Raw genomic sequence first — 10,480 nt, 5'->3', positions numbered from 1 at the left:
CGAGGGGAAAAAGTGCAGAGGAAGACCTGCAACTAGGTGGAAGGATAGTATCATTCAACTTCTGGGCATGAAACTGTGCGATGCTGCTCATACAGTACACGATAGATGCAGTGGGACGAATTTGTTGGTGACCACATAGCTCCTCAGTCACATAGCTCCTCAGGGAGCTATGTGACTGAAAGAAGAACCGACAAATTGCAGCTAGTCATTCGTTTACACATGGATACCATAAGACTAATACAGTGCCCAATTACTCTGAGCACAGCCACCCAGATACTTTAGAGACTGTTTAGCATCTAAAGTTTTATTCATCGGTGAGTGGGTAGGTACCTCGATGATACAACGCTAACAACCCATCTGAATTACGTAACATTACCCATAGCATTATCAGAGGCATATCATACAAGAAAGCAAGCTGATACAGCATCAGCCAAAAAAAAAAAAAAAAAATCCCTTCCCATTCACCCATCCTTTCACTACAAATGCTTGTCTAGTTCAGGCTTGAATCTATTGAAGCTATCAACTTCCACATCAACAGATGCAATTCTGTTTCAGCAATTAACTACCATTTGGCTAAAGGCAAATTTCTGCACATTTATTCTAAATCTCTCTTTCCTCAATTTCACTCTTGGCCCTTCAAGTGTGTAATCTGAACAAGAGGAAGAATCCCATCAGGATTCAGCTTGCAACCCGTTCAAGTTCTTATACACTTCAATCAGATCTTATCGCAGGTGCCTACTCTCCAAACTGCAAAACGTAAGCTATTCTTGAGCTTATTATTGTTGCAATTAAGATTCTTTCTAAAATGAGGATTGCAGAGCTGTGCGCAGTACTCAAGGTGTGACCTGAACAATGTCTTATACAGAGGGATAATCACCTCCTTATCCCTGGTAGCAAAATTCCTGAAAATCAAGACCACATGAGCTCATCTTGCAGCGTAAATGCACTGCTCAGAGAACTTCATATCTGAATGCACAATTGCCTCCAAGCCTTTTCATTCCACACTTCCCTGAGTGTAGTAACACTGAGGGAAGTGGGGCATGAAACGTTAACCCCAGAGTAACGCACTCTTTGTACGTTACTCTGGGTTTAACTTTCTATATATTAACAGCAGCTTGTGCTTTGATCACTCACACACACGGATTTGTTGGATGAATTTTGTCTACATCAATATGCAAATAACCAGAGGCAAGCAATGGGAGCAATACTCTTCATGTCATTATCAGCATTGATTTTTCATGCTCTCACAAGATGTTCATAAAGAAATCACTAAGTGGCTTTGATCACAGTGTAATGATTTAGCATTAGCATTAGCATTAGTAGAGGCATTTGATGCAAGAAAGCAAGCTTATGCAGCATCAGCCAAAAAAAAAAAAAAAAAAAAAAAAAAGTAACATAAATAAATAAAAATAACCACTTCCACTTCACCCCTCTGTTCGTTCGAAATACCTGTCCAGCTGAGCCTTAAACTTATTTAGGCTATCAACTTCCACGACAAGGGATGGAAGTCTGTTCCACCCACCAACCACCCGCTGGCTAAAGGCAAATTTCCGCACATCTATCCTACATCTGTCTTTCCTCAATTTGAATTTATGCCCTCTCAGGTGATTTTTCTGAGCTAGAGGAAGAATCCCATCAGCATTGAGCATGCTCAAACCATTCAAGGCTTTGTACACCTCTATCAGATCACCCCGCTGGTGCCTAGTTTCCAGACACTGTAATTTGCAAAACTTAAGCCTTTCTTCGTAAGAGAACCCCTTTGTCCCATTCACCAATCTAGTTGCCCTTCTCTGTACTCGTTCCAGCAGCTCTACATCCTTCCTGAAATGAGGCCTCCAGGCCTGTATACAGTACTCTAGGTGTGGCCTGACCATTGCCTTATACAAGGGAATAATCACCTCCTTATCCCTGCTAGAAAAATTCCTATATATCATTGACAATACACCATGAGCTACTCTTGCAGCTCGTCTGCACTGCTCAGAGAACTTCATATCTGCCTGCACCACCACCCCCAGGTCCCTTTCATTCTCTACCACTGTCAGTGTAGTACCACAGAGTTGATACGTTGCTCTGGGGTTGCTGTTTCCCATATGTAGTACTTTACATTTGTCAATGTTAAACTTCATTTGCCACCTCGAAGCCCATCTGCTCAACCTTTCCAAATCCTGTTGCAGCAGCATAGTGTCAGTAGTGTCCTTGACAACCCTGCCAACCTTCGTATCGTCTGCAAACTTGGACATTAAGCCTGATATACCATCATCAATATCATTTATAAATACAGAAAACAATAAAGGCCCCAATACTGAACCCTGAGGGACTCCACTAATAACATTAGTCCACGATGAGCAGTGTCCATTGATTACCACTCTCTGTCTTCTCCCCCTCAACCACCCCTTTATCCATAGCAGCAACTTGCCTCCAATGCCACACTGCTCCAATTTGTGCAGCAGTCTTCCATGTGCAACAGTATCAAAAGCCTTTCTAAGATCCAAGTATATAATATCAAAGTTATTCCCTGCATCCAGTTCTTTTGTGACTGCATCATAGTATCCAATCAAATTGGTCAGGCAAGACTTCCCCTTAACAAAACCATGCTGTGTCCTAGCTATAACTGAAGTCTTGTCTAGATGATCCTGCAGTGCTTCTTTCACCAGTGCCTCCATTAATTTTCCGGGAACAGAAGTTAAACTCACAGGTCTATAATTACTTGTGTCAGCCTTTGATCCCCCTTTGTGAATTGGGGTCACATTTGCACATCTCCAGTCAATGGGTACCTCCCCTGAGTCCAAGGAAGCTCTCATAATTATGGCTAAGGGTTTGCTTACCTCCTTTGCTGCCTCCTTTAATATAACTGGATAGATCCCATCCACCCCAGGTGCCTTTCTTGTGTTTATCTTCAACAATTTCTCCTCCACTTTGCTCTCAGTTATTACAAGATTCTCTAGCTTACTGCTAGAGTTGAATACACCTCTGGCATTCCCCTCGCTGAATAACTCCTCATGTGTGAATGTCGATGCAAAATATTCATTTAGTTTGTTAGCTACCCGAGCAGGGTCATCAACAGTTGACCCATCGATCTCAAGTGGACCAATCTGATTCATCCCCTTCCTTCTAGAGTTTACATAAGTAAAGAACTCTTTGCTGTTTTTCTTCGCATCCCTTGCCAAGGATCTCTCGTAATCTCGTAATCTCTCTCGTAATTTGCTATATACCTAGAGGTGTTTTAATTCCTTCAGGGGGAAAAGGGTTTATGCTTTCATAAAGGTGACTGTGCTGGTCTCAGATGGTTTTTAAATGCTATACTGTAGGACCAAGTGGCGATGTTACCAACAGTAAATTCTAAATGGGAAACATTCAAGGAATTAATCTTGGGGCTGTCTTTCATACCAACTAAGAAATACTCTTCGTGGTTTAGACTTAAATGTACGTCAGAACATCTATTGAGACTCATGGCAGACAAGTCCCCTAGGGTTCGATGTTGAGTCCATTGTTGTATTCGATATTTATCACTGATATTGATCAAGATGTATCAGGTTTAATGTCCAAGTTTACAGATGATACAAAAGTTGGCAGGGTTGTTAATGACAGTACGCTACTGCAACAGGATCTAGAAAAGTTGGGCAAATGGGCTGACAGGTGGCAACTGATGTGTAACTTTACAAATGCAAAATAGTGCATAAAGTGCAGCAGCAACTCCAGTAACGTACCAACTGTGCGGGGTAGTGGAGAATAAACAACTCTCAGGGTATAAAAAAGACCAAAGTAATTGTGCCGTCAGACATGTTTTGTGAGTAGTGCAGACAGGCTGTCAGAACAGCTCTTGGGGTATTGTTTATGATATACAGGAATTTTGCTAGCAGGGATAAGGAGGTAATTATTATTTTGTGTAAGGCAATTATCAGGCCCCACCTTGAGTACTGTACACAAGTCTCACTTTTGGAAGGATGTAAAACTGTTTTATCAAGAACTGAGAAGAGCAAGAAGATTGGTGAGGAGAATAAAGGAGTGCTTATAACGAGGTAGGTTTCAAGTCTACCAATTGCAGTGTGTTGAGAGTATGCATCTGCGAGGTAATGTGATTGAGGTGTTTAATATTTTCAATGGCTTTATCATGCTCTTTAATGGTGAGCATTTTCCTTTTGTCCAGATTAAACTTTTTTTTTACCTGATGGCGCTGAATAAGCTTGCTTTTTGCGCATTATTTGCCATTAGTGATGTTAATACTAATTATAAGATCTGTGATGATCTGTTGTGCTTCACATTTTCTTTTAACACAAATTTAAAAAATTTTCGATTATTTTTTTTTCTGCAACAACAATTGTCATTTCTTTCTTTAATATTGGCATACAGACAGTGCAGAAATTTTGGTGATGCAGAGTTCATTGGGCAGGTCCAGAAGACGTCGTCATTTTAAACTGTTTTTGTTGCAAAGTTTTAAACCGTATACCAACAATTGTGGTTTGCGCTTTCAGTTTTGTTTATGTCAATGCAATCATTTCAATAAACGTTGAAATTACCATAATCCTGTCCTTTGATATTCGTATTTGAAGAGAAACTGTAACTTGTAATTTAACTACACCCTCCCCTTTCCATAATATACGACGAAATTAGAGAAATCCCTCAATCGGACAAAACTTCAAATTGTCCCTTTCTCACTCTTTGCTATCACTATATCCCCATGTCTGTAAAGTAGGACAGATTGCCTCCAGGCTGTCGTGGGAAGGAATAAAATAAGTCACATGACAAACAAACGCCAAGAACCACCAATGCCGGAAATTGACGCAGTGTGAGAGGGAGTGTGGTTAAATACAGGCACATAAACAAAGCGGTTCATCTTCTCAAGAGGGATAAAGTTCACAAGGAATCTTACTTACTTCTGCTGTCTTTGCAACAGCATTTCAGTGAAGATTATTGACGTTTTGTTGAAAGAAAATTAGTCAGTGAAGTTTTTGGTGAAATAGTTTTGTGATTTTTCGATTACAACGATTCCACATTGCTGTTGATGGATATGAAAAGTAAGTAATTTGCAGTTTAATAGAATAAAATAGTAAATTGCAGAGCTGAAGTAACGCGTAATGACGAAGTCGAACTTTAATTTTTATAATTATTTTCTCAAATAGATTTAGTACTTAATATAAGTGCCATTTTGTAAATTTCAAAACTTTTGATCTGAAAATCTATATCATCACGTTCTATACGTGTTCGATCTCCTGTTAAAACATTAGCATTAGCACAGGCATTTGATGCAAGAAAGCAAGCTTATGCAGCATCAGCCAAAAAAAGAAAAAAAAATCACTTCACCCCTCTATTCGTTCAATATACCTGTTGTTATAGCGCTAATTCTGTCCTTTCCTATTTTTTTTTAAAGTTCCCACGACTGAATTTTCTGTACCCGTCCTATCTAGATCTTTTTCAAATGCTTCGATATAAGTACTTTAAGTACCAAATGAAAAGAAAAAAATCCTCACGTAAAAGCGCATATTTTTCTTAATATAATCGCAAAATTAGTCGCTATAACTAAATAATAAATACGTATTAAAGAGGCCCACAGCCGTTAGCCAGCAACAGCTATCTCAGTTAGCCACTTGCAAGTGTAAAGTAAGATTTTTGTAAACACCGGATGGACGCGTTCATGTAAGATGCAAATTAGGCCAAAGGGAGATGGTAGAGTGGCTCCACGTGTCGCTGGAATATTCGAGAGGTGGCGTGAGATACCTCTTTGAACCCAGTGCTTTCCCATGACTCATCATGGGAAAACATCAGGCATCTTAAGACTCGGCTCCTACCAATGAGAAAGAAGTTTTGTATCAACAGTGTGGGCGGGCTTGGGACATAAAAAGTGGACCCTCGCAAGGAGAAAAATCATCGGACGGAGGGAGTCGGACGAAAAGAGTCATCGTCAAGAGACGACGGACGGAGAGGAACCACAAGACATGAAAGGAAGGACCGAAGAGCCCAGCCAGAAGCTGACCGTTGTCCTGCCGAGCTAACTGAAGAGAGCCACAGCGTAGACCGATCAACCTAGTGTGATCTCTAGAGCTGGTAAGTTAAAATGATATGAATATGAAGTACAAAAATGATAGTAATCATGGTACCGTTAAAATGTTTCCTTTCTAACCTTGCTAGTTGCTAAACTGATCCTATTGAAAGTTAACTACTGGAACTAAGGCGTCTCCGTAGCCAGGTGGGAAGGAGCAGCAGTGCGTAGCACACGCTTCTTGATTAGACCGGGGTTCGAGCCCGTCACCACCAAATACGGAGGATGCGGAAAGGTCAGGGAATGACCACCGCATATCCAGGAGCAATATGGCCTTAGTTGCTAATGCTCCTAAAAACCAAATAACAAACAAACAACTGGAACTAAAGATGAAAAGCCTTAAACTTAAAAGATTTGACCTTATAATTGCTGAACTTGTTTTAATTAACATGTTTAATGGAATATTTTGATGAAATACCTTGTTAATGAAATATCTAATTAATGAAATGACTTAGTATATCCTTTGAATGAAGTATATAAAATTCTCTCTTGTTATATTAAACCCTGTTATGTTTCTGTGTTATTCAAGTTTATTCTTTTACTGCCAAAACCTGACATTCAACCACTAAAGTAGTAAAGCTAAACATTAAAACATGATTAGGAGGTAACTGCGGTGTCGAGCAAGTTAATTACTCGATAAATGCAACGCTGAAGTTCAAACTGCGAGATGGGAAAGGGAAAGAGACATTCTCCCTCCACATCTTGAGGGTATATGAAACTGTCCTATAAAACCCACTAGACGATAAACAGAACTATATTCCAGATAGGCGAGATGAACACATTAAAGCAAATTATGAGGGCCAACCAAAAGAAGTGTCAAATACGACTTAACTATACTCATAATAAAAAGTATAAGTTATGCCTAGACTAAGTAGTTCTGATACGGCCACACCCTAGAACTCGCGTAGGTTAAAAGGATAACGGAAGAACAGGGAGACTTGAGCAAGAGGGAAATCTACCAAAAGCCTACCGAGAGGGGTAACACTGTCCAGCTGAGCCTTAAACTTATTTAGGCTATCAAATTCCACGACAAGGGATGGAAGTCTGTTCCACCAACCAACCACCCGCTGGCTAAAGGCAAATTTCCGCCCGTCTATCCTACATCTGTCCTTCCTCAATTTGAATTTAAGCCCTCTCACGTGATTATTCTGAGCTAGAGGAAGAATCCCATCAGCACTGAGCATGCTCAAACCATTCAAGGCTTTATATACCTCTATCAGATCACCTCGCTGGTGCCTAGTCTCCAGACACTAATTTGCAAAACTTAAGCCTTTCTTCGTACGAGCACCCCTTTGTTCCATTCACTAATCTTGTTGCCCTTCTCTGTACTTGTTCCAGCAGCTCTACATCCTTCTTGAAATGAGGCCTCCAGACCTGTATACAGTACTCTAGGTGTGGCCTGACCATTGCCTTATACAAGGGAATAATCACCTCCTTATCCCTGCTGGAAAAATTCCTGTATATCATTGACAATAGTCCATGAGCTACTCTTGCAGCCCATCTGCACTACTCAGAGAACTTCATATCCGCCTGCACAACCACCCCCAAGTCCCTTTCATTCTCTACCACTGTCAGTGTAGTACCACAGAGTTGATACGTTGCTCTGGGGTTGCTGTTTCCCATGTGTAGTACTTCACATTTGTCAATGTTAAACTTCATTTTCCACCTCTCAGCCCATCTGCTCAACCTTTCCAGATCCTGTTGCAGCAGCATAGTGTCAGTAGTGTCCTTGACAACCCTGCCAACCTTTGTATCGTCTGCAAACTTGGACATTAAGCTTGATATACCATCATCAATATCGTTTATAAATACAGAAAACAATAATGGACCCAACACTGAGCCCTGAGGGACTCCACTAATAACATTAGTCCACGATGAGCAGTGTCCATTGATTACCACTCTGTCTCCTCCCCCTCAACCACCCCTTTATCCATAGCAGCAATTTGCCTCCAATGTCACACTGCTCCAATTTGTGTAGCAGTCTTCCATGTGCAACAGTATCAAAAGCCTTTCTAAGATCCAAGTATATAATATCAAAGCTATTCCCTGCATCCAGTTCTTTTGTGACTGCATCATAGTATCCAATCAAATTGGTCAGGCAAGACTTCCCCTTAACAAAACCATGCTGTGTCCAAGCTATAACTGAAGTCTTGTCTAAATGATCCTGCAGTGCTTCTTTAACCAGTGCCTCAATTAATTTTCCTGGAACAGAAGTTAAGCTCACAGGTCTATAATTACTTGTAGTAGTAATGGCACATGATGCAAGAAAGCAAGTGTAGGAGCTTATGCAGCATCAGCCAAAAAAAAAAAAAAAACACACCATTCCCTCCAAATGCCTGTCCAGTTCCTCCTTAAATTTATTTAACCTATCAACTTCCACAACGACAGATGGAAGTTTGTTCCAGCAATTAACCACCCGCTGGCTAAAGGCAAATTTCCGCACATCTATTCTACATCTGTCCTTTCTTAATTTGAACTTATGTTCCCGTAGGTTTGTAATCTGAACAAGTGGAAGGATCCCATCAGAATTCAGCGTGCTCAATCCATTCAAGGCTTTATAGACCTCAATCAGATCACCGTGCAGGTGCCTAGTCTCCAGCCACTGCAATTTGCAGAACTTAAGCCTCTCTTGGTAAGAGGATCCCTTCATTCCCCTCACTAATCATGTTGCTCTTCTCTGTACACACTCAAGCAAATCTACATCCTTCCTAAAATGAGGCCTCCAGACCTGTACGCAGTACTCAAGGCGTATCCTGACCATTGCCTTATACAGAGGGACAATCACCCCCGTTTCCCTGCTAGCAAAATTCCTATATATCATTGACAAAACCCCATGACCTGCCCTAGCAGCCTGTCTGCATTGCTCAGAAAACTTCATATCTGACTGCACAATTACTCCCAAGTCTTTTTCATTTTCTACTACCTTAAGTGTAGTACCACACAGTTGGTACGTTTCTCTGGGGTTACTTCTACCTATATGCAGTACTTTGCATTTGTCAAGGTTAAACTTCAGTTGCCACTTCTTAGCCCATCTGCCCAAATTATCCAGATCCTGTTGCAGTAGCACACTGCCATTACTGTCATTAACAACCCTGCCAACCTTTGTGTCATCTGCAAACTTTGACATTAAGCCTGATATACCTTCATCAATATCATTGATAAATACACAAAACAACAGTGGACCCATCACCAAACCCTGTGGGACTCCACTAATAACATTAGTCCACGAAGAGCAGCACCCATTCATTACCACCCTCTGTCTTCTCCCACTTAACCATCCTTTTATCCATTGTAGCAACTTACCCTTAATACCATTCTGCTCCAATTTGTACAGTAGTCTTCCATGTGCAACAGTGTCAAAAGCTTTCCTGAAATCCAAGTATATGATATCAAAATTATTTTTTGCATCCAGTTCCTTTGTGACCACATCATAATAACCAATCAAATTTGTCAAACAAGACTTTCCCTTAACAAACCCATGCTGTGTTTGAATTATTGCTGCAGTCTTGTCTAGATGATCCTGCAATGCATCTTTAACCAGTGAACTCCATTATTTTACCCGGAACAGAAGTTAAACTTCTATTAGAATAAGAAGTGACCTGGAGTGAGGGGTGTTGTGGGTTTCAGGGACAGATGGCAGTCATCATGGAATAGTTGGGTAAATGGGATGTGTTAGGGTAACAAGGAATAGGCATAGGAGCATGTACTTGTGTCAGCCTTTGATCCTCCTTTGTGAATTGGGGTCACATTTGCAGATTTCCAGTCCAGGGGTACCGCCCCTGAGTCTAAGGAAGCTCTCATAATTATGGCTAAGGGTTTGCTTACTTCCTTTGCTGCCTCCTTTAATATAACTGGATAGATCCCATCCACCCCAGGTGCCTTTCTTGTGTTTATCTTCAACAATTTCTCCTCCACTTTACTCCCAGTTATTTCAAGATTCTTTAGCTTACTGCTAGAGTTGAATACATCTCTGGCATTCCCCTCACTGAATAACTACTCATGTGTGAATGTTGATGCAAAATATTCATTTAGTTTGTTAGCTACTTGAGCAGGATCATCAACAGTTGACCCATCAATATCAAGTGGACCAATCTGATTCATCCCCTTCCTTCTACAGTTTACATAAGTAAAGAACTCTTTGCATCCCTTGCCAAGGATTTCTAGTAATCTGCCTTCGCCTGCCTAACCTCCTTTGTAACTTGGTTGCATATCAACTTGTATCTATCATAGGCTTCTGTGTCATGTGTTAATTTGTAAGTATCCCATGCATTTCTACAAAATTTCTACAGTCTGCCGACGAGGCGACTAGTGACGGTCGTGTTCCAAGCCGCTAAGTGGATTTTTCTTATTTATTGATTTGAAATTATTGTTTTTCTAAAACTTTTGATTTAAATTTAGTAGTATAACATTATTTTGTGATTTTTTGATTAATTTGGCGTATTT

The sequence above is a fragment of the Mastigoproctus giganteus genome, chromosome 10 (assembly GCF_048544385.1).
Source record: "Mastigoproctus giganteus isolate SK-2022 chromosome 10, ASM4854438v1, whole genome shotgun sequence".
Classification (NCBI taxonomy): domain Eukaryota; kingdom Metazoa; phylum Arthropoda; class Arachnida; order Uropygi; family Thelyphonidae; genus Mastigoproctus; species Mastigoproctus giganteus.
The sequence above is the reverse complement of the archived record's forward strand: the minus strand, read 5'-3'. Positions refer to the sequence as shown.